Source organism: Lactuca saligna, chromosome 2, assembly GCF_052625555.1.
Source record: "Lactuca saligna cultivar CGN05327 chromosome 2, ASM5262555v1, whole genome shotgun sequence".
Lineage (NCBI taxonomy): Eukaryota > Viridiplantae > Streptophyta > Magnoliopsida > Asterales > Asteraceae > Lactuca > Lactuca saligna.
Genome location: NC_136418.1, coordinates 20,259,780 through 20,283,379, shown reverse-complemented (window position 1 = coordinate 20,283,379; position 23,600 = coordinate 20,259,780).

The following is a 23,600-nucleotide window of genomic DNA, read 5'->3' as shown; positions in this document are numbered from 1 at the left end:
TCCTTACGAAGGAAAAACACACCATCATAAAACTCCCTCTTTCACCCCTTTTCGATACATTTCTCTCACAAGCACACACATGATACACAATCCGAAAAATCCATGATGACAATTCTTCGACTCATAAAATTCGTCATTCACTAGGGTCACTAACGCAAATCTTAGATTATTAAGATTTTTGAAGCTTAGTGAATTTAGTTAAATAGTGTTCAACTATTGTGGCGATAATCATTTGAGTAGTTCCTTACTTCAGCCGATAAGGAGGATGTTCGTTCGCGTAGCCGAATACTCACTTATGTCGATATTCGATAAGTTGCATAATTTATATGATATATAATTTATTAGGTAATAATCCCCAAAAATTCGAGAATTAATTATATTATCATATGTGACGAGTTTTGTATCACAACTAAAATGATTTATATTTTTATAATAATTATAAAAATAAATTATATCATTTACTTAGTAATTGTTTCCACATTATGATCGGGAGTATAAAAATAATAATTGATTTTTGGTATTTTTTCAATTAATTATTATATATATTTGTCAAATTTTCGTTTATAGTCGTTTAAGACAATGTACATTTCATTTGTACACAATTATATTGAATACCATATTTTGTTATGGGTATAATGTCTTTTTATGCTTTCTCAATATTTTCGCGCACAAATATACGACGAATATTACAGTTTAGGATTCGTCGAATAACTTATATAATTATATCAATATACTTATAAACCTGTGATTTTTATTAATATTAACTAATATGTCAAAACAATGTATAATTTGATCATTTATAGCATTCTACTATAACTTATATAATTTATTAATGCTTTATACCTTTTAGATTGTTATTTTCATAAACTCTTAACCAATAATAAAATATGATGCAGTTAATGCATAAGATTTGAAAATCATCAAAACTTTAAGTAGACACTCATGTATTCTCCGCCAAAATTAAGAATGTAAATGAGGGACCGTAGAAACTCACATTCGATGCGTGATCTCGATTGTTGAAGCTTGTCGTGAGGAACCGTAATTTACACCTTTGTAAATTTGGAACAAACCATCAGGACTATTTTGATTAAAGTAAAAGAGAACCCGATTTGATTTGTAGTTTAATTAACTAAAATGATAGTTTTGGTGAATCAAAACAAATAAGAGAGAGCTTTGGTGTATTTTAGCAACTGTAGGGCTGTTTTGGGAAATAATACAACAAATGGGGGTTGTTTAGTAAATTCCTTAACCACAAGAGATCAGTTTTGATAAATCGTTTCAAATGGGGTTTATTTTGGCACCACGCAACATTTGTAGGGGCTGATATGGCTATTTATTATAAACAAAGGATTTTAGGGCTTTTGCGCCCTCATCTTGCCCGATCGATCAAAAGAAAGAATCAGACGCGAGGAACAAGCGCAAACGACACACGCACGCCTTCAGCGACTCATCCGTCGAGCGAAGGGAAAAGAAATCGAAGGCGGCAGCAGGTGGCTCGGTGGAGGAGGCCAATCGTAAAGAGGAGGACTGACAAAAGGGACTTCGGTCCTCATCTTCGTCATCATCAGACCGGAGATGTGACTGGCGAACGAAGGCAGCCAAGGGATGTACTGGTGGTGGCTAAGAGATAGCGAGGAGGGGAGCACCTCCGGTGCTCGGTTGGTCCGAAGAAAAAAGAAGAGAAGAGGCAGCGAAGCTGCTCTCTTTTTGCTTCGGCAGTGAGATACGAAGGGGAAAAATGGGCGGCGATAGTAGTTCCGGTGGGGGGTGTTTGACTTCTTAGTTTGACAGTAAGCAAGGACCACAACGTGAAGGTCTTGATGTCTTCTTGATTGCAAGAAAATCCCCACTTTTGGTGGAGGTTTGGGTTGATTCAGTTGACCGGTAAGTGCACAAGAAAGAACCAAGTGGCTGTTGCCCTCTTTGGTCTCGATGCAACAACCAACCACTTTGGTGGTACCTTGGCAGAAATTTGTGAAGAAGAAAAAGGAAAGAAGAAGCAATTCTGGATCAGTGATTTCATGACTGTTTTGCAATTTCAATCGACAGGGAGAAGAGAAAGGGCAAGAGGTTGTTGCCTCCTTGATGTTCACTGGAAATAGTAACCACCTTCGGTTGTTACTTTGACAGCCCAAGAAGAAGAAGACGGAAGAAAAAGTTCCTAGACTCCTTCGTTTTTTGATAGCCACCCTTTGAGAAGAGAAACAATAACAAAACAAAAATGAAGTGTTTTCCATTGTGTCTAGTTTAGGGTAAGTTGAAGTATAGGAGAAACATCACTTCAATTTTCTTTATTATTGTACTTTGAGGTAATTTTAGAAGTAATGTATTGCTTCAATTATTAACATGTATTTGTGTATGTATAATCATGTATTTGTGTATGGAAAAACATGTATTTTGTATATGTATTAACATATTCTGTATATATGTATTGAGTGATGTGGTGGAAAATGCAAGTTTAGATGATACAGATATATTGTTAAAAGTTTAAATTCAATTATGCTTTCAAAGTGCCAAAAGTACAATGTCATATTTGAATATCTTAAAAATGATGATATTTTCTAACATTCTCGATTCTTGTGCCATCGATCCGGATATTAAATAATTTTTCTGGAAATCACAAATGATAATCTCGGTTATAAGGTTTCCAAAAAGTCAGACGAATCTTAAATCCGATAAGTGGAACTCCGGGAAAATCCGTTTAAAGTTTCGTGATTAATAGGATTGGATTCGACAGATTTTTCAAATCTGATTTCCGTTGAGTTTTAAAATATTATCAAAATATAATAAAATAATAGACCATAGTTAGAATTCAAAAATGTGTTCAAATATGGTTTACGAGACTCGTAGTTGTTCCAAACGAAATAGTGTATGGTTGTTTCAAGAAAATCTAATAAATACTGATTTTTATAATTTTAAAGAGTCGTAATTTTCTCATACAACCTTTGTTTTGGTCGTTTCGTTATATCCACGAAATCTGGATAACAAAATATACTCAAATATCTATTCCATAACTTTAAAATATATTTAACATAAATTTTTATTTTTAACGCCACCAAAAATTAAATTGATGGCGATTTTCGATTTGATCTCAACGATAGAGGGTTTTAGGCCGCTTGAGTTATGAATATAAGTTATTTAATATACTTTACAAACATAAAATTAAATGTAATTGGTCTTTATTGCATAGCGGTTTGACCACCGAACTCTAACCAATTTTTACCGGTTGTTACAGATATCGGTTGAAAAGGCGAAGAAAGAACCGGAGTGGGTCAAAGTCATGCATGCAGAAATCAATTCGATAACCAAGAATAATACTTTGACTCTCTTGAACAAGCCTATGGGTTGAAGCCAATCAGACTTAAATGGGTGTTCAAATTGAAGAGAAATGTGGACAACACCATTAATAAATTCAAGGCAAGGTTTGTTGTTAAACGTTACGTGCAACAACTCGGTATTCATTTTCATGAAGTATTTGGTCCGGTAGCTCGAATAGAAACCATCCGAATTATTATAGCCTAGCTGCTACTAATGGATGAGAGCTTCACCATTTAGATGTTAAAATAGAATTCTTGCATGGAGAATAAAGAAAGGAAACTAGCATAAAGTGTTTACATATCGCAATCGGAAGGATAAAAAGAAAGGAAACTATCATAAAGTGTGTAGCCTTACAAAAGCACTATATGGTGTGAGACAAACACCTTGAGCTCGGAACATGAGGCTTGACGTGATTTTGAAGAGTATGGAATTTCAAAAGTGCATGAAAGAACCATCGGTGTACCGAAAAAATGAAGGAGCTAACTTCTTGATTTTAGCGGTTTATGTTGATAACTTATTTGTCATAGGTACAAGTTTGAGCATAATTAAAAGATTCAAGATGGAGATGTTAAAGAGTTTCGAGGTGTCAGATCTTGGAAGATTACTTTACTAACTTTGGCATTGAAGTTAAACAAGAAAAACATGGGATTACTATAAACCAAGAAGCGTATCCTCAATGCATTCTAAAAGAATCTAGTTTACATGATTGCAATCCGATCCAAATTGAACTAGGAAATAAATTGCAGAAGGCCAAAAATGAACCCAAAATTGACATGCCATAATACCAAAAGGTAGTAGGATGCCTTAGATATCTCCTCCAAAGAAGATTCGATTTGGCATACGCGGTCAGAGTTGTTAGTCGATACATGCAATGTCCAAGAGAATCACATGGTGGTGAATTCAAATGTATCCTAAGGTACTTACGAGGAAAAACAAGATACATAATAAAGCACGAGAGGATTGGACAAAACCGAATCATTGGATATAGTGCTAGTAGTCACAATGTTGACCCGGATGACGAAAAAGGTACAAGCGATCATATTTTCAACTATGGGTCATCCCCGATTACATGGTGTTTTCAAAAACAAGATACCATTACTTTATCATCTTGCAAGGTCGATTTCATGGCAGCCACCACAACCGTATGTCAAAAAAATATGGCTTTAAGATTTGTTAGGAGAAATCATGAACAAAGCACAATAGAAGCTGGTTCTAGGAGTTGATAAGAATTCGACTATCAAACTAAAGAAGAATCACGTTTTTCATGGAAGTCGTAAACACATCAACACAAGGTTTCACTTCATTCATAATTATGTTGAAAACGAACAAGTAGATGTGGAGTACATTCCCGGTGAAGAACAAAATACGAACATTCTTACAAAACCACTAGCTCGAACCAAGTTCAAGGAAAAGTGGAGCTTGATTGGGATTGAAGAAGTCTCTAGAAGGACTTAGAGATTTGGGGGTGATTGTTTGAAGCCTAAGTTACGTAGGACCTTGGAGACCAAGCAATCTAGTATTTGGCAAGTCGGTCTAAAGCTAGTTTCCTTATTCTATGTTACAAGTCAGTATCTTGGATTATATATACATTGTTTTAGATTGAGTTATGATCATTGAGATACATTGTAAACACCATGAGTTTTGAATGATTTTCTCATAATAATCAAAGATCTATTTTGGTTAATTGTGTTTACATATTATGAACTTGACGGTTAACTTGAATTACCACACTATCCCTCGTATATATTATTAGATCATCAAATGTGCCAAAACTTTTTCCATTTCAAACTCTCATTTTATGTCTATGGTATTAGAGAAATAGATATTCAATAGAAACATTCTTGATATTGTATTATATGTTGATATGATTCTGACATTTTTTGAAACAATCTCACCATAAAGGTTCTGAAGTTGCAACAAATTTACAAAGAATTCAAACGATCGGTCAACGGTTATGGATAACCTGAGCAATTCCACTTTCTAACTTTATCAATTAAGTTGTTCTTATTCAGAAATACATGTATAATTTGAAATTTTCACAAATTATTCATTTGTTGTTATTTCTTCTTTGATGGTTAAACGTAAGAAATAGTAACATATTTCATTCAATTTATTTATTATAATATCTTATATTTTTTTCCTATTACAACATTGTTCTTTGCAAAATATAGGACGGTAATCCATATACAAAGAAAATCACTTCTATAACTAGGAAATTTTTACAAGTATAATGTTCTAATAAGCTTCTTTCATTCTTGAGTGAAGGCTTTACAACTTTACTTTGTCTTCTCCTTTACTGTGTAATCTTTAGTAACACAAGTGTTTAAAAAAATTGAAATTTCAATTTAATTATTTTTTTTATTTTCAAAAAAATATTATAGTTCTATTATGACTTACCATTTGGCATTAATTTTCATTTTGACTTTTCTCTTTTTAGTTACTTCTTACCTTAAATGATTAATTTTTTTATGAGATTTACATACATTATATACGGTTGATGATGTGGTTATGGGTGAGCTCAAGTGGATTTTTGAGAGTTTTGACCTTGAGTTTCACTTGAGTTATGAAGGAAAAGTTTGCAATGATGGAAAGGTATGCAATGTGGCTTTTTAATTTTTTTTTTTTTTTTTTATAGAAAAGTTTCCAACCATTTTTTTTAACAAAATGGACGACAAAACTCAAGAGGCCATCAAAATTAAAGACTAATTTTTTATTCAGAATTAAGCAAAAAAGAAAAAAATGTAGAATCTTTTAGGTTCAGGTTCATGTCGTTAATTGTAACGCTTGTGTTTCCAGGCTTTCCATTTTTAGCAATGTAATGGTCTAGGTTAACCTTTGTAACCCGTTTTGAAATAATAAGATTGTATTATTTGAATATTATGTGTTTTGTGCTTAATTGCTTAATTATGTGGTTTGATTAATTAAGAATAAAAATAAGCGTCAAAATTTAAGTGTAAAATAAACTTGATATCTTTAGATAATGTTGTAGTAGTTGAAACAAGGTTTCCGAAGATATAAAGAATGCCGAAATCCGAGTTATAACGAGGAAGTTATGATCTGTCGAAGTTTTGCGACAGAACCGGCAACGCTGAATAACGTAAAAAGTGAAATTTACGTTAAAGCGATATTTAGCCTTAGTGATCTAAACGAGAATCGAAGATCTCGTTGTTAGTATCAAAGCGATAAAAAGTTAGGCGAGAACGGGCGTCAAACGAAGAAGTTATGAATTTATAACGAAAATTTCTCTCCCGGCCTATTAAAAATAAATAATAAAAATAAAGTCAAAATTAGCCGACGGAGTCTAAACGAAAGTTGTGGAGCGTAGTCTCACCTTTCCGTGGATATAAAGAACGTCGAAAACGGATTTCGTATGAAGAAGATATGAATTTCCGAAGTTTATTAATTAATTTGTATTTATATTTAATTGAAAATTCGGAAGCATTATCCGAAGACGAGTCACAGCTCTGATCCGAGGTACGCGCCGCGTACTCGAGTACGCCCCGCGTACAGCCAAACTGTCGACACTTCGGATGACGCATGCAGTGATGCAATTCGGAGGCAGTACGCGCTGCGTACTGCTGTACGCCCCGCGTAAATGAGGCTTCCAGCCTCTATAAAAAGGATCTGAAGGCAGCCGGCCAAATTTGTAACAGCCCGGAATCTCAAGTATTGTTAAAATTATATTTTGGGGTGTTTTAAAGGGGGGACTCGGCGAGTTGGAGCCAGACTCGCCGAGTAGGATCGCAGACCTGGTCGCGGGTTCGCGACTGGACTCGACGAGTCAGATAGGGACTCGGCGAGTCTGCGCTGTTTAGCGAAAACCCTAGCCGTTCAGGTTTGGGACGTATAAAGAGGACTTATTTGTAACAGCCCAGAATTTCAGGTATTTCTTTAAATTATTTTTGGGGCATAATTAGGAGGGGACTCGGCAAGTTAGTGCCTGACTCGCCGAGTAGGACCACGATGTTGGTCACAGATTCGCGACTGGACTCGACGAGTCCATTAGGGACTCGGCGAGTCGACGCTGTTCAGCTGAAACCCTAGCCGTTTTGATTCTGGATCGTATATAATGCCTTTAGGGCCGTCATGTCTCGTCTTTTGGCCGATTGAAGATAACCAAAAAGTCTGTGGGCGTCTGGAACAAGGGTGAAGGCTAGTGGAAGCTTGAAGAGGTTGTTAGGCAAGGAGAGGCAAGGTGGTGATCAAAGGAGGATCAAGGGGGTCGAGCTCTGAAGGTTAGGGACACAGGGAACACGTTTTCCAGGTAATCCTCGGATCATTTCTGTAGTTTTGGTGTTGTACACGAATCTAGGGTTTAGGAAACCCATTTAAGGATTTGATAGATTATAGTGTTGTTATAAGTGTTTAAATCCCAGTAATAGAATGTGTAAAGGTCCAGGAAGCCCCATATTTATATATTACGGAATCATGCGAATTACAGGAGGCAGTTGTTTGACTGCATGGCGAGGACTCGCCGAGTCCAATGATCAGAATCGGCGAGTAGCTTGAAGATTCACTAGGACTCGCCGAGTTGTTCTTCAGACTCGGCGAGTAGCTTGAAGACTTACTGGGACTCGTCGAGTCGTTCTTTAGACTCGGTGAGTGGAGTCGGGGTGTCTAGACTCGCCGAGTTGCCTTTGCACTCGACGAGTCCGGTCAAGTTGACCGTTGACCTGTATGTAATTTAGTAGGGTCAGTTGTCTTGTTTGATAAGATCATTAATAAAGGTATGTGGTATTATAGGGAGCCTGCAGATTAGCGGATCGAGTGCGAGTGGCTCGAAAGGGTTTATAGCTTGCATACTACGAGGTGAGTCTTCTCACTATACTTCACCCGGAAGGGTTTGACTGCGTGACCGGAAGGTCATATGTGTTATATTTATGCTATGTCTAGAGAGGTAGATGCTTTATATGTGATGTATGCTTATACGGGCCGGAAGGCGAGACTTTATGTGATAAAAAGAACGGTATGATGTGTGACTTATGTGTTATGTGTGATATGTTATATGTGCTATGTTTTATACTATTATGGGCCGGAAGGCAAAATACTATGGGCCGGAAGGCGATATGTTATGGGCCGGAAGGCGATTATGTTACGGGCCGGAAGGCAATGTTATGTGGACCGAAAGGTCTGGGCCGGAAGGCGTATGTGGGTAAGTTGTATACTGGGGAACTTACTAAGCATTTATGCTTACTAGTTGTGTTTATGATTTTCAGGTACTAGTGATGACCGTGGGAAGGCGCCGGCGTGACACGTACACACTGCCATTGTTGAAGATCTTGGGGATTCGTTATTTATATTTTTGAAATAAACTTGAAATAAATTCTTTGTCGAATAATGATGTTTTATTTTAAATGAAAAATTTGTTTGAAAATTTGAGCTGTTACAATTGGTATCAGAGCCTTGGTTTGAGGGATTCGGGTGTACTTTCAGGTGCAACTGAACTCAGACCGGGGATTTGAGGAAAAACCTTTTTAAAATAATAAGGACACAACATTTCATAAATGGTAAGGCGGTAAAACAAGAATGGAGCAGTGTGTACGATCAGCCAGCGCCCGAATGGTAAAGATCCCTAGAATACCTTACAATGTTATGTTATGCACTCAATTATGAATTGTTATGCATGCTAGAAGACTAGGTATACATGATAGGACTAGTATGGCCTGTTTTGTGATGCCTTAGTCTAGGAAGATTGCTTATATGAGATATTCGGTAGCGTGCAGGTAGGTAGTGCATATTAAAAGTAGAGTACTCACTATTCGGGGTTCGGGGAGGAAGATTTGGGACGAATGCTGATACGGTGTGGTCGGTAGTATTGGGCCCGTACTACCGAAGACACCGGGTCGGCGGGCGACCCAAGTAAGAATCCCTGGATGTCGGAGACTGAGTAGGGTTGTGTTATCGAGTGTAACAGTACTTGATGGAGTCTCTGATAATCTTATGTTATATTTCAGAGACATTATGGTTACGACACGCCACAGAGCGAGTTCGAGCGGTGTGAGTGACGAGGAGATTCGTCAGATGATTCAGGAGGAGGTAGCTGCGGCGGTTCGGGCTGAGATCCCGGAGATGTTTGGGTCCATTAAGACCACCCTGATGGAGGAGTTTGAGGAGCGGTACGCCGCACTGACTGAAGCTGCAGTCGCTGCCGCTACCGCAGCTGTGGCCGCTGCTAGGCCGCAAGGGGTGATTCGTTGCTATTCCGGGAATTCAGCAACACAAAACCCCCTGAGTTCGATGGGACGCAGGATCCGATTGCGGCGATGAGGTGGATCGCCGACATTGAGGGGTGCTTCTATACTTCTCATTCCCGGAGCACCTGAGGGTACGGTTCGCCTTGAACCAGCTCCGTCTGGGAGCGAAGGATTGGTGGAAGTTCGTAACGGCGAACTTCACTCTGGCGGAGATTACAGCGGTGACGTGGGAGAGGTTTACTGAGATGTTCAGGGACGAGTATGTTCCCCCAGTGGAGAGGGAACGATTGATTCAGGAGTTCTTGACCCTTAAGCAGGGTACTGATTCTGTTGCGGTGGTCACACGGAAGTTTCACGAGAGGGCGATGTTCTGCCCAGAGCTGGTGTCTTCGGAGCAGTCACGGATGAGCCGGTACTTGGGCGTGTTGAGGAGGGATATCTGGGAGTTTGTGTCAAACTCCACATATCATACTTTTACTGAGCTTCAGGCGAACGCCAGGAAGCGCAAGATCGAGTTGGAGACCCAGGCCAGGGAGGAGGCCGAGTCTCAGCGGGCGGACCGGCGACCGGCTCAGTTTCAGCCGGCAGCCAAGCGGACCAAGTCCGCTGATTCGAGGATGGGAGGTCCGAAGGGCCGCACTTGCGCGAAGTGCGGCAAGGGTCATGAGGGAGCGTGTCGAGCTGGTGGTTGCTACAAGTGTGGCAAGGAGGGACACATTGCCAGGGATTGCCCTAAGGGGTTTATGGTTTGCTTTCACTGCAACCAGACAGGCCATCGGAAGGCCGAGTGTCCGCAGCTTCGTCAGGGAGCTACGCCTACTACCAGGACTACTGAGACCCGACCGGCGAAGGTCGAGGCCCCGAGGGCTCGCGGAAGAGCCTTTCAGCTGACTGCGGAGGAGGTCCGCGCTGCACCCGATGTTGTGGCAGGTATGTTATCATTCATGTATTTACTTAAAGGTCGAAATGTTATGCTTATGTTAATGTATGTGTAGGTACTTTTCTTATGAACTCTATGCCTGCTCTAGTGTTATTTGATTCGGGTGCGAGTAGATCGTTTGTATCGTTAGCCTTTAGTCAGCATATCGGCACTAGTCGTGAGCCGTTGAGTCGACCTTTGAGTGTTTCTATTGCGGCCGAGAGGGTGGTTTGTGCTACGGAGGTTCTTCGGGGATGTGTGCTAGAGATCTTCGGGGTCGCGTTCCCGATTGACCTAGTTCTTATTGCGATGGGGGACGTCTGTGTCATCGTAGGCATGGACTGTTTGAGCTGATTCAGCGCTGTCATCGACTGCGAGCGTCAGCTGGTGACTATACGAGACCCTAGTGGGGGAGTTCTTACGGTATATGGCGAGGGTACCCGTTCGGGATCAGCTTTTTGTTCGGCCGCTAGGGCGAGGCAATGCCTACAGCAGGGATGTAGAGGCTTTGTGGCGTATGTGATGGATACGCGGAAGACTACCGAGAGACCGAGGACAGTGGAGGAGGTTCCAGTGGTGCGCGAGTTTCCAGATGTTTTTCTTGAGGATTTGCCGGGAGTACCTCCTGCGAGGCAAGTAGAGTTTGGTATCGATCTGGTTCCGGGGGCTGCGCCTATTGCGAAGGTGCCTTATCGTCTTGCACCTCCCGAGATGCAAGAGTTGTCCTCGCAACTCCAGGAGTTGCTGGGAAAGGGATTTATTCGGCCGAGTAGCTCGCCGTGGGGAGCACCGATTCTGTTCGTCAAGAAGAAGGATGGTTCACACCGGATGTGTATTGATTACCGGGAGTTGAACAAGGTGACGGTCAAGAACCGCTATCCGTTACCGAGGATCGATGATCTATTCGATCAGTTGCAAGGGGCATCTTGGTTATCCAAGATCGATTTGAGATCAGGGTACCATCAGGTAAAAGTGCGGGATGAGGACGTCCAGAAGACAGCGTTTAGGACGCGGTATGGGCATTACGAGTTCGTGGTGATGCCTTTCGGGCTCACCAATGCCCCGGTAGTGTTCACGGACCTCATGAACAGGGTATGCAGGCCGATGCTGGATCGGTCTGTGATCGTATTTATCGACGACATCCTAGTGTATTCGCGAACTAGAGAGCAGCATGAGGGACATTTGAGGGAGGTCCTTGAGGTACTGAGGTCGGAGAAGCTATATGCAAAATTCTCCAAATGTGACTTCTGGTTGTGGGAGGTCCAATTTCTTGGACATGTGGTTAATCAGGCAGGGATATTGGTCGATCCGGACAAGGTGGAAGCAGTGATGAGTTGGGAGGCACCGAAGTCACCTTCCGAGATCAGGAGTTTCCTTGGGTTGGCGGGGTACTATCGGAGGTTTATTAGGGACTTCTCCAAGATCGCGGTACCGCTCACCAGGTTGACCCGAAAGGGTGTTACATTCTCATGGGGACCCGAGCAGCAGATTTCCTTCGAGACACTTCGTCAGAGACTGTGCGAAGCCCCGGTATTAGCTCTTCCGGAGGGGATGGAGGATTTTGTCGTATATTGCGACGCATCGATTTCGGGACTGGGTGCAATGTTGATGCAGAGAGGCCATGTGATAGCTTACACATCGAGGCAACTAAAGCCTCACGAGACGAGATATCCCACGCATGACTTAGAGTTGGGGGCAGTAGTGTTCGCTCTCAAGATTTGGCGTCACTACCTGTACGGGGTTCGTTGTACTATATACACGGACCATAAGAGTTTAAAGTATTTGATGGATCAACCTAACCTAAATATGCGTCAGAGGAGATGGTTAGATGTGGTTAAGGATTATGACTGTGAGATCCTGTACCACCCAGGCAAGGCTAATGTGGTAGCCGACGCATTGAGTCGTAGGACGGAGATCACTCCATTGCGAGACGTATGCCTGAGACTGACGGTGATGACTCCGGTATTAGATGCTATTCGTGGGGCACAGGCCGAGGTTGTGAGATACGAGATGCAAAAGAAAGAGCGGGTCGTTGGGTTAATTTCAGAATTTGTTAAGGATGGACGAGGACTTCTGACGTTTCAGGGTCGGATTTGGGTACCATTCGTGGGCGGTACGCATGCTACTTTGATGGAGGAGGCTCATAGATCGAAATTCTCGATCCATCCCGGTGCTACGAAGATGTATTTGGATTTGAGAAAGGAATATTGGTGGTCTTGCATGAAGAGAGACGTCGCGTGGTTCGTTGAGAGGTGTTTGACCTGCCGTAGGGTTAAGGCCGAGCACCAGAGACCGCATGGTAAGTTGCAGCCCTTGGAGATTCCTGAGTGGAAGTGGGAACAGATCACGATGGATTTCATCACCAAATTGCCGAGAACTGCCAGGGGAGTCGATGCGATTTGGGTGATTGTGGATAGGCTAACAAAGAGTGCACACTTCCTTGCCATTAGCGAAAGTTCGTCAGCAGAGAAGTTGGCAGAGTTATACGTGAGAGAGATAGTATCTCGGCATGGAGTGCCGACCTCGATTGTTTCGGACCGCGACGTACGTTTCACTTCCAGGTTCTGGAAGAAATTCCATGAGGAGTTGGGTACTAAACTGCATTTTAGTACCGCATACCATCCCCAGACCGACGGTCAGAGCGAGCGGACGATTCAGACATTAGAAGACATGCTTAGAGCGTGTGTGCTAGACTTCGGGGGTAGCTGGGATGCGCATCTGCCGTTGGCTGAGTTTTCCTACAACAACAGCCATCATTCGAGCATTGGTATGCCACCTTTTGAGTTGTTGTATGGTAGGAGGTGTCGGACTCCCATTTGCTGGGGAGAAGTGGGACAGAGAGTGATGGGCAGTACAGAGATCGTACTTCAGACGACCGAATAAATTCAACAGGTGAGGCAGAGGTTATTGACAGCCCAGAGCCGACAGAAGAGTTACGCGGACAGACGCCGGTCCGAGCTCGAATTCCAGGTTGGCGACTTCGTTCTCCTAAAGGTTTCTCCTTGGAAAGGAGTGATTCGGTTCAGAAAGAGGGGCAAATTGGGGCCCCGGTTCATAGGTCCATTTCGTGTAGTTGCAAGGGTAGGTAAGGTAGCTTATCGGTTGGAGTTGCCAGCAGAGCTGAATCAGATTCACAACACCTTTCACGTATCACAGTTGAGGAAGTGTATGGCCGATGAATCGGCAGTGGTTCTGTTAGAGGATATTCAGGTGGATGCAAGCCTGAATTACGCCGAGAGACCAGTAGCTATCAGGGATTGGAAGATCAAGGTTCTACGGAACAAGGAGATATCTCTAGTGTTGGTTCAGTGGCAACATCGGAAGGGATCGGAGATGACTTGGGAGCCGGAGAGTGAAATGCGGGAGCAACATCCGGAGTTATTCACAGAGTGAGACTTCGAGGGCGAAGTCTAGTTCTAGTGGGGGAGAGTTGTAACAGCCCGGAATTTCAGGTATTTCTTTAAATTATTTTTGGGGCATAATTAGGAGGGGACTCGGCGAGTTAGTGCCTGACTCGCCGAGTAGGACCACGATCTTGGTCACAGATTCGCGACTGGACTCGACGAGTCCATTAGGGACTCGGCGAGTCGACGCTGTTCAGCTGAAACCCTAGCCGTTTTGATTCTGGATCGTATATAATGCCTTTAGGGCCGTCATGTCTCGTCTTTTGGCCGATTGAAGATAACCAAATAGTCTGTGGGCGTCTGGAACAAGGGTGAAGGCTAGTGGAAGCTTGAAGAGGTTGTTAGGCAAGGAGAGGCAAGGTGGTGATCAAAGGAGGATCAAGGGGGTCGAGCTCTGAAGGTTGGGGACACAAGGAACACGTTTTCCAGGTAATCCTCGGATCATTTCTGTAGTTTTGGTGTTGTACACGAATCTAGGGTTTAGGAAACCCATTTAAGGATTTGATAGATTATAGTGTTGTTATAAGTGTTTAAATCCCAGTAATAGAATGTGTAAAGGTCCAGGAAGCCCCATATTTATATATTACGGAATCATGCGAATTACAGGAGGCAGTTGTTTGACTGCATGGCGAGGACTCACCGAGTCCAATGATCAGACTCGGCGAGTAGCTTGAAGATTCACTAGGACTCGCCGAGTTGCCTTTGCACTCGACGAGTCCGGTCAAGTTGACCGTTGACCTGTATGTAATTTAGTAGGGTCAGTTGTCTTGTTTGATAAGATCATTAATAAAGGTATGTGGTATTATAGAGAGCCTGCAGATTAGCGGATCGAGTGCGAGTGGCTCGAAGGGTTTATAGCTTGCATACTACGAGGTGGGTCTTCTCACTATACTTCACCCGGAAGGGTTTGACTGCGTGACCGGAAGGTCGTATGTGTTATATTTATGCTATGTCTAGAGAGGTAGATGCTTTATATGTGATGTATGCTTATACGGGCCGGAAGGCGAGACTTTATGTGATAAAAAGAACGGTATGATGTGTGACTTATGTGTTATGTGTGATATGTTATATGTGCTATGTTTTATACTATTATGGGCCGGAAGGCAAAATACTATGGGCCGGAAGGCGATATGTTATGGGCCGGAAGGCGATTATGTTACGGGCCGGAAGGCAATGTTATGTGGATCGAAAGGTCCGGGCCGGAAGGCGTATGTGGGTAAGTTGTATACTGGGGAACTTACTAAGCATTTATGCTTACTAGTTGTGTTTATGATTTTCAGGTACTAGTGATGACCGTGGGAAGGCGCCGGCGTGACACGTACACACTGCCATTGTTGAAGATCTTGGGGATTCGTTATTTATATTTTTGAAATAAACTTGAAATAAATTCTTTGTCGAATAATGATGTTTTATTTTAAATGAAAAATTTGTTTGAAAATTTGAGCTGTTACATTATTGGCCTTCATTGTTCGTTTTAGCCTTCTGAGAAGAACCCTAAATCGATTGTGTGCATCTAGATCAAGATTAAAGGCCATTGGTGATTTTGAAGGAGTTGTTGTGCAAAGAAGAGAAGGGCTTGGCTAAGGAACAGCAAGGGGGTCACATTCTGAGGATTGGGGACACAGAGAACACATTGTCCAGGTAAGAATTCGTGTATACTCTACTATGGTGATGTATTTTGAGGATTAGGGTTTATGGAACCCTTTTATGGATAGATTGAATGTTACCCTTGTTCCCCAAACGATTGTAACCCTGTATTAGGACCCTTGGAGGTCCAGAATATCCCATGTCTGTGCATTTCGGGAATTGGTGAAGGTTTTGGATTGAAATCCTTATGCCTTAGGTCAACATGTAAATTATAAGTCTTGGGGTGTATCATGAGCACCTAAATGAAGACCTTATGTAATGGACTAGTCGAGGAAGGCCAGACCTATGAATGGTCGGAGCAGTTATGACCTTAGGAAGCAGTTTGCGCGGCTGCATGGCATGGACTCGCCGAGTCAGATGAGCAGACTCGGCGAGTAGCTTGAAGAATAACTGGGACTCGTCGAGTTGTTCATCAGACTCGGCGAGTGGAGTCGGGGTGGCCCCGCGATTCTTCCAGGAGTAACTCGTCGGGTCAAGGAGGATACTCGACGAGTAGAAGGGAAAACTTAGAGGATTGGAGGACGACTAGACTCGCCGAGTCGCCAGAGTACTCGCCGAGTCCGGTCGAGTTGACCGCGGACTGTTGACCAGAGTTGACCTGTGTGTGATTTCTTAGGGTCAGTTGTCTTGAAAGATAAAGGTGTTAATAAGCGATGCACAATATTATCCAGGGAGTCTGTAGCTCAGCGGGTCGAGTACGAGTGATTTCAGGAGTTGCTGATTTCCAGTGTCCTCGAGGTGAGTCTTCTCACTAAACTGCACCCGAAAGGGTTTGACTGTGTGACCGGAAGGTCGGATATGATATGTGTTATAAGTGCTATATGTGGTGAGATAATTACTATGCGTGCTATGTATGTTTATATGGGCCGGAAGGCAATATGTATGAGCCGGAAGGCAATATGTTATGTGACCGAAAGGTCGGATATGATATATGATATATGTGCTATATGTGTTATGATAAATGTATTATGTGCCGTGTATGTTATGGGCCGGAAGGCAATATGTTATGGGCCGGAAGGCGAATATGTTACGGGCCGGAAGGCGATTATGTTAAGGGCCGGAAAGCGGGTTGTGTTGTGGACCGGAAGGTCAGGGCCTGGAAAGGCGTATATGCGTAAGTTGTATATTGGGGAACTCACTAAGCTTCGTGCTTACGGTGTTTTATATTATGTTGTTTTCAGGTTCTTTTAGTAACACGGGATGGCACCGGCTCGATTGTACACACCAGCAAAAGAGTCAAATTTTGGAGGATCCCGGTTTTCTATTCAAGTGAAAATGGAACTATGCTTTGTAATTCAATTATGAACGAGATTTTTAACAAGTGTTTTAATATTAAATGATTATTTTAAATGAAAATTTTTCCTTGAAATTTACGGTGTTACAAAATTGCTATTTTTCTCTCTTCTCTCTCTCCTGTTTTGCATCGTTTTGCGTGCCAGAAATACCCCGAAGCCCCGGTAATATTCCCGAGTCCCGAAGCGAGTCCCGAGATCCCGAAGATCCCGAGAAGTGCGATTTACGAGTCGAAGCTCTGCCCGCGAGAAGTTCGATTTTCGTAAGAGATCTTCCAGATCTGCGGAGGATTATTACTTTTGCGAGTCGTAGTGCTGTCCGATCATCTTCTGATCATGTGAGTGTATACTACCTTTCATAAACGCAACAATAATACAAGTATGGTTTGAGTGTATTAAGTTTATTGTCGTTTATACGTGTGAGTGCGTTGTTACTTTCTCCTAACGTATAACTATAAAGTATTTTATACGAGATACGTGTTATGTGTATATTTTGTTGTTATGTGTGTGAATGTATATTAACTTTCTTCTATCTTACAGATCTGATTATTTCTATACGAAATACATGTTATGTGTGTGTGCCTCATCTGTTATATGGAAAATGTATTGATCAAGCATGCTATACATGTTTTTAAAATATGTATAAAAATGTATGTTTTTATCTACTAGTATGTTGGGTAGAACATGGGTAGATAGTTGGTGTGTAATAAACAGATGAGAGGCCTCGTTGTTGTTTGATCCAGTCATCTAGCGGAATTTAGATGACGACCAAGGACTTTTCTAGATAGTCATGTGGAACGCTAGCAGGCTCATAACCTGTAGGTGTTAATGAACTTGGGTGTTCATTCGCTGTATTCCATCCCCCTCATGGTTGACTTATTTGACTTATATTGCTGGGGAAACCCCGCAGCATGTGTTGTCACCCCGATGAAAATATTCTTAGATTAGGTCCCTTCTGTTAGTTATTTTAGGGACGTAAAGTGAGAATAACGGGAATGGGTAACTGGGTTATTGTTGGTTGATAATAATTGATTTAATTATTTATTGTGGGTTGAAAACCCTATATGCTCACCAGGATCCCAAGCCTGACCCACTCAGTTTTATTTGTATTACAGGAAGTGGCGCAAGGGCGTAAGATGGATGAACCATCAAGTTGTTTTGTTTACAAGTCTGTATATGTAAATATTTGTTGAATGACTTGTAATGTTATCGTTTATGCTTATTGGTCTGTATCGGAACATGACACCCCGAGTTTTGATTTTAATAAAAATACATTTCTTTTATGAAATGCTTCGGTAAACATTGTTTTATCATGTTTTGTTTTTGGGAACAAATTCCGCAACTCTTTCAAATCAAAAGGATTTACTCTGAAAATATTTAAAAGCATAAATGAAAATCGGTCTTTTCTGGCCGAGATTTTGGGGATGTCACAGTTGGTATCAGAGCATTAGTTTAAGCGAACTAGGAATTTTTAGGATTTCTAGACTTAAACTTAGAATGCTAAGTGGAATTTTGAGATGTGTGTCTGTTATGTTTTAGACACGAGGACTAGTTTATTTTAGGAAAGTTTCCTAAAATGCTTTATGTGCTAAATGTTGTATGTTGCCATATATGATATTATTTGTTCGGATCTATGGTCTGTTGCCGACCGGATCTAGAAGCTTTATGTGTGTAGGATTCTAAGCGTACGTCTACGATATTAGAACTAGCATGTAAACGTTTCGGAGTGATAAGGATGATTTGAATATCTATCGTGAATAAGGATCTAATTTCACCTTATTCGGTGTGTAGATCAAAAATGGTGAGAACAAGAAGTGGAGTTGGAAATGCTGATGAAAACAGGAATCAACCACCAGTGATTGAACAAAGACATGTTGTAGCAGCAACACCTGAGCCAATAACCATGGCTGGTGTGCAATTGATGATTCAGACGATGTTGGATCATCAGATGGAGGAAACTAGACGGCTGCTTCAACAAAATCGTGAAGAACTGTCGATTCGTGTGGAAGAGCCTGAATTAAATGAAGGGCACTCGGAAGGTGGAAACTTCAGTGGATCAGCTGGTCAAGCCAACCCACCGATAGTTAGGCAAGATAACCGCGATGGAAGGAATGATGGAATGGGATGCAAGTACAAGGACTTTTTGCCTTGCAAACCATCGACCTTCAATGGAAAGGAGGATCCGATTAGGGTTATGGATTGGATCTCCGAAATGGAGCTAGCCTTCATGACGTGTGGCTGCAGAGGTAAGTTGCAAACTATCTATGCCGTGCGACAATTCCGAGGTGGAGCCGTTCGTTGGTGGAATACTCTAGGGAAGACTTTGAGCCCTAATGATCCACTGCAATTGTCATGGGCAGAGTTCTTGGTGCAGTTTAAGCACAAGTTCTGCTCGGCTCAAAATCTGTTGGAGTTGGAGAACAAGTTTCTGACTCTAACGAAAGGCAGTATGTCAGTTGATGAATACACCAACAACTTCACTGATAAGATGGAGTTTGCCTTGCGTATAGTTCCAGACGAGCTGACTAAGGTGGATCGGTATGCGAAGGGACTTCCATGGGAGTACAAGGTGCCAGTACGTCAGGCACTTACTTTAGAGGCAGCTATCTGGGCTGCCAAGTCTGTTGAGAATATGATAAAGGGGAGAACCACCAACAAGGTCGAGGTTGGTGAGAAGAGGAAGTTTGAGGGAACATCTGGTTCCGGTAAGAAAAGCAAATTTTCGAAATCTGATTCGAAAAGGTTTGGTGGGGGAAAAGGAGGGGAAGCGAAGTGGTGTGATAAGTGTAAGAAAAAGCATTTTGGGAAATGTAGCGAGGGTGTGACTTGCTACAAGTGTGGAAAGGTTGGACATTTTGCCAATGAATGTCCGAACAACAAAAGGATGTGTTTTGGTTGTAATGAAGAGGGGCACATTTTGAAAGACTGTCCGAAGTAGAAGGAGGCAGCTAAGCCCAACATTCCACCAAAGCCGAAGGCGAGAGCATTCCAGATGACACTGGAAGCTGCTAAGGATGAAGCTGATGTCGCTTCAAGTACCTTTCTCGTTAACAATTTGCCTGCCCAAATTTTATTTGATTCTGGAGACAACTACTCCTTTATATCGCATGAATTTGGTAGAAAACTAGCTTTGCCTGTTGATAAACTAGATAATGCTTTATTAGTCGAAGTTGCTAGTGGCAAGTTTGTACCTGTTAGCCATCGTATGAATAACATCTTAATCGACTTGAATGGGAATAAGTTCCGCGAGGAATTATTGCCTATCGAACTTAATGGTTTCGACATCGTGTTGGGAATGGATTGGCTCAGCGCCAATGATGCCGAAATTTTATGCAAGAAGAAGATAGTTAAAGTAAACCCGCCTGGAAACCAATCGTTTATGGTGTATGGGGACAAACACCGAGTGAATTCTGGAATCATTTCCCTAATGAAATCCAGAAAGTGTTTGACCAAGGGATGTACATCAAATTTAGCATTCGTGATTGATGCTAAGAAGGAAAAGAAGGTGATACAAAGTATTCCTGTGGTGTGTGATTATCCGGAAGTATTTCCTGAAGATCTTCCTGGATTACCACCTAATACACAAGTAGAGTTCAGAATAGACTTGTTACCAGGAACCACGCCAATAGCAAAAGCACCTTATCGATTAGCACCGACGGAGATGAAGGAGCTAATGATGCAACTTCAGGAGTTGTTGGACAAAGGTTTCATTAGACCTAGTTCATCACCCTGGGGAGCTCTGGTGTTATTCGTGAAGAAGAAAGATGGAAGTATGAGAATGTGCATCGATTACAGAGAGCTGAATAAGGCAACAATAAAGAATAGATATCCGTTGCCAAGGATTGATGACCTATTTGATCAATTGCAAGGTTCGAGCTATTTCTCGAAGATTGATCTCAGGTCAGGATATCATCAACTGAAAATAAGAGAGCAGGATATAGAGAAGACTGCGTTCAGAACTAGATATGGACACTATGAGTTCTTGGTTATGTCGTTTGGACTAACCAATGCTCCGGCAACATTCATGGATTTAATGAATAGGGTTTGTAACCCGTTCCTTGATAAATTTGTGATAGTGTTCATAGATGACATTCTGATTTACTCAAAAAGCCAGGAGGAGCATGGCAGACACTTGCGAGAAGTGTTAGAAGTTTTGAAGAAGGAGAAGTTGTATGCTAAGTTCTCCAAATGTGATTTTTGGATTTAAGAAGTCCAATCCTTGGGTCACGTGGTCAACCAAGAAGGGATAATGGTTGATCCAGCAAAGATTGAAGCTGTAATGAAGTGGGAACAACCGAAAAGTCCCACGGAGATCCGAAGCTTTTTAGGATTAGCTGGATATTACCGAAGGTTTATCCAAGGTTTTTCTTCGATCGCTAGTCTGTTGACAGCTTTGACCCACAAAGGAGCTATTTATGCTTGGAGTGAGAAGCATAAAGAAGCATTCGAGAAGCTAAAGAAGAAGCTATGCGAGGCACCGATACTTTCTCTACCCGATGGAGTTGAAGACTTCGCCGTTTATAGCGATGCGTCTGGGGTTGGATTGGGTTGTGTTTTGACCCAAAAAGAAAAGGTGATAGCATATGCGTCTCGACAACTGAAAGAGCATGAAAAGAACTACCCGACTCATGATTTGGAGTTGGCAGCGGTAGTTTTCGCTCTGAAAATATGGAGGCATTATCTCTATGGCACAAAGTGCAAACTTTTCACTGATCATAAGAGTCTCCAATATCTCTTTAATCAGAAGGAATTGAATATGAGACAACGATGCTGGCTGGAATTACTCAAGGACTACGACTGTGAGATACTTTACCATCCCGGTAAAGCTAATGTTGTTGTTGATGCTCTCAGTCGGAAAGTCAATCTTGAAAGGAAAAGGCCAAGAGCGTTGAGAATTGAAGTTGTCTCGACCATTGTGGAAAGTATAAAGAAAGCTCAAGAGGAAGCTTCTGAGAAAAATTACCGAAAGGAGGAACGTTTGGGTAAAACGTTGGTGTTTGGTACAAACGGTCATGGACTGAAGGTATTCCAAGATCGTATTTGTAACACCCCAAAGTTTGGAAAGCCAAGAAAAGAAAGAAAACCTCAAGTTTAAGGGAGACTCGGCGAGTCCATGGAGGAACTCGGCGAGTCCGAGCGGGATCCGGGGTGTGGGAAAGCGACCGACTCGGCGAGTCGGCCAGGGAGACTCGGCGAGTTGGGTCTGAACGGGGAAACCCTAAACCCGGGAACTTGGAGCTTATTGTCACACCCCAAAACCAAGAACGGCGGAAACGTTCTGGGGCGGAGGACGTCATGTAAGTATCACAACACAGTAAATGTAAATAAGCAAACAACATCATCCATTGCATTAAATATATAATTTTAATACAAGCGTGTTCTGTACAATACAGACACTAAAATACTTATGAACTCACCAGCTTAATGCTGATAAACTCTTTCAAAATAACTTGTATTCTCAGGTCATCAGTAGACAAGTACCGAGGCCAGCTTTTGAGAAGATGGAGCGCATTCAAGACTCATCTTATTATTTTGATATACGTTATTTTTGGTGTCTATAATGTACAGAACACGCTTGTATTAAAATTATATATTTAATGTAATGGATGATGTTGTTTGCTTATTTACATTTACTGTGTTGTGATACTTACATGACGTCCTCCGCCCCAGAATGTTTCCGCTGTTCTTGGTTTTGGGGTGTGACACCCCCCTCTGGCACGTATCACAATATTGTCCGCTTTGCGCCACTCGGCACGAGGACTTCCCAGGGGGTCACCCATCCCGGTACTACTCCCGCCCGAGCACGCTTAACTGCAGAGTTCTTATGGGATCTGCTGCCCTCACGGCTTTAAAACGCGTTGTGATAGAGAAGGTATCCACACCCCTTATAAGTAGATGTTTCGTTCTCCTTCCAAGCCGATGTAGGATCAGGTGCAACCCACCTTCACCCCCCATTATAGGGTTCGACGTCCCTGTCGAACACATCGACCCGTGCCCTAGCTCTGATACCATTTGTAACACCCCCCTCTGGCACGTATCACAATATTGTCCGCTTTGGGCCACTCGGCACGAGGACTTCCCAGGGGGTCACCCATCCCGGTACTACTCCCGCCCGAGCACGCTTAACTGCAGAGTTCTTATGGGATCTGCTGCCCTCACGGCTTTAAAACGCGTTGTGATAGAGAAGGTATCCACACCCCTTATAAGTAGATGTTTCGTTCTCCTTCCAAGCCGATGTAGGATCAGGTGCAACCCACCTTTCTCAGAAAATCCTATATTTTCTATTAAAGAAGCCTTCTACCAAGGCTTGACTGTTTTGTATGTTCGCTTGATGTAAAAGTGTGTAATTTCCCAAATGTAACTATCATTTATCAAAATATAGTTTGTACATAAACGTTTAAGTGAGGTTATCACTAAAAATATGTAATGGGTAAATTAATATAGTACTGTAGCCTTTGTATTAAGGCATTACGTGATAAATTGCACCATACTATCGACAAGTAACAACGACATAATGAATGGTCGTAATAACGGAATGACGTTTGGCACCCGCAGACCTGCAGGTCCGGCTGTAGCTAGCAGCAAGGTGTAGGATTGTCAGTCCAGTATAGATCTATACGCAAACTCAACGCTCTCCCTTCAAGAGAATTCTGGCTACAACTCGAGCCATGACAGTTAAGTCATGCTCCGATTTAAATCACAATAATAAAGTGTTCATGTATATGTACTGTTTCTCATTCTAGTATATGTATATGTATTGTTTCTAGCATCATTGTATATGTATTGTTTCTAGTATATGTATATGTATTGTTTCTAGTATCATTGT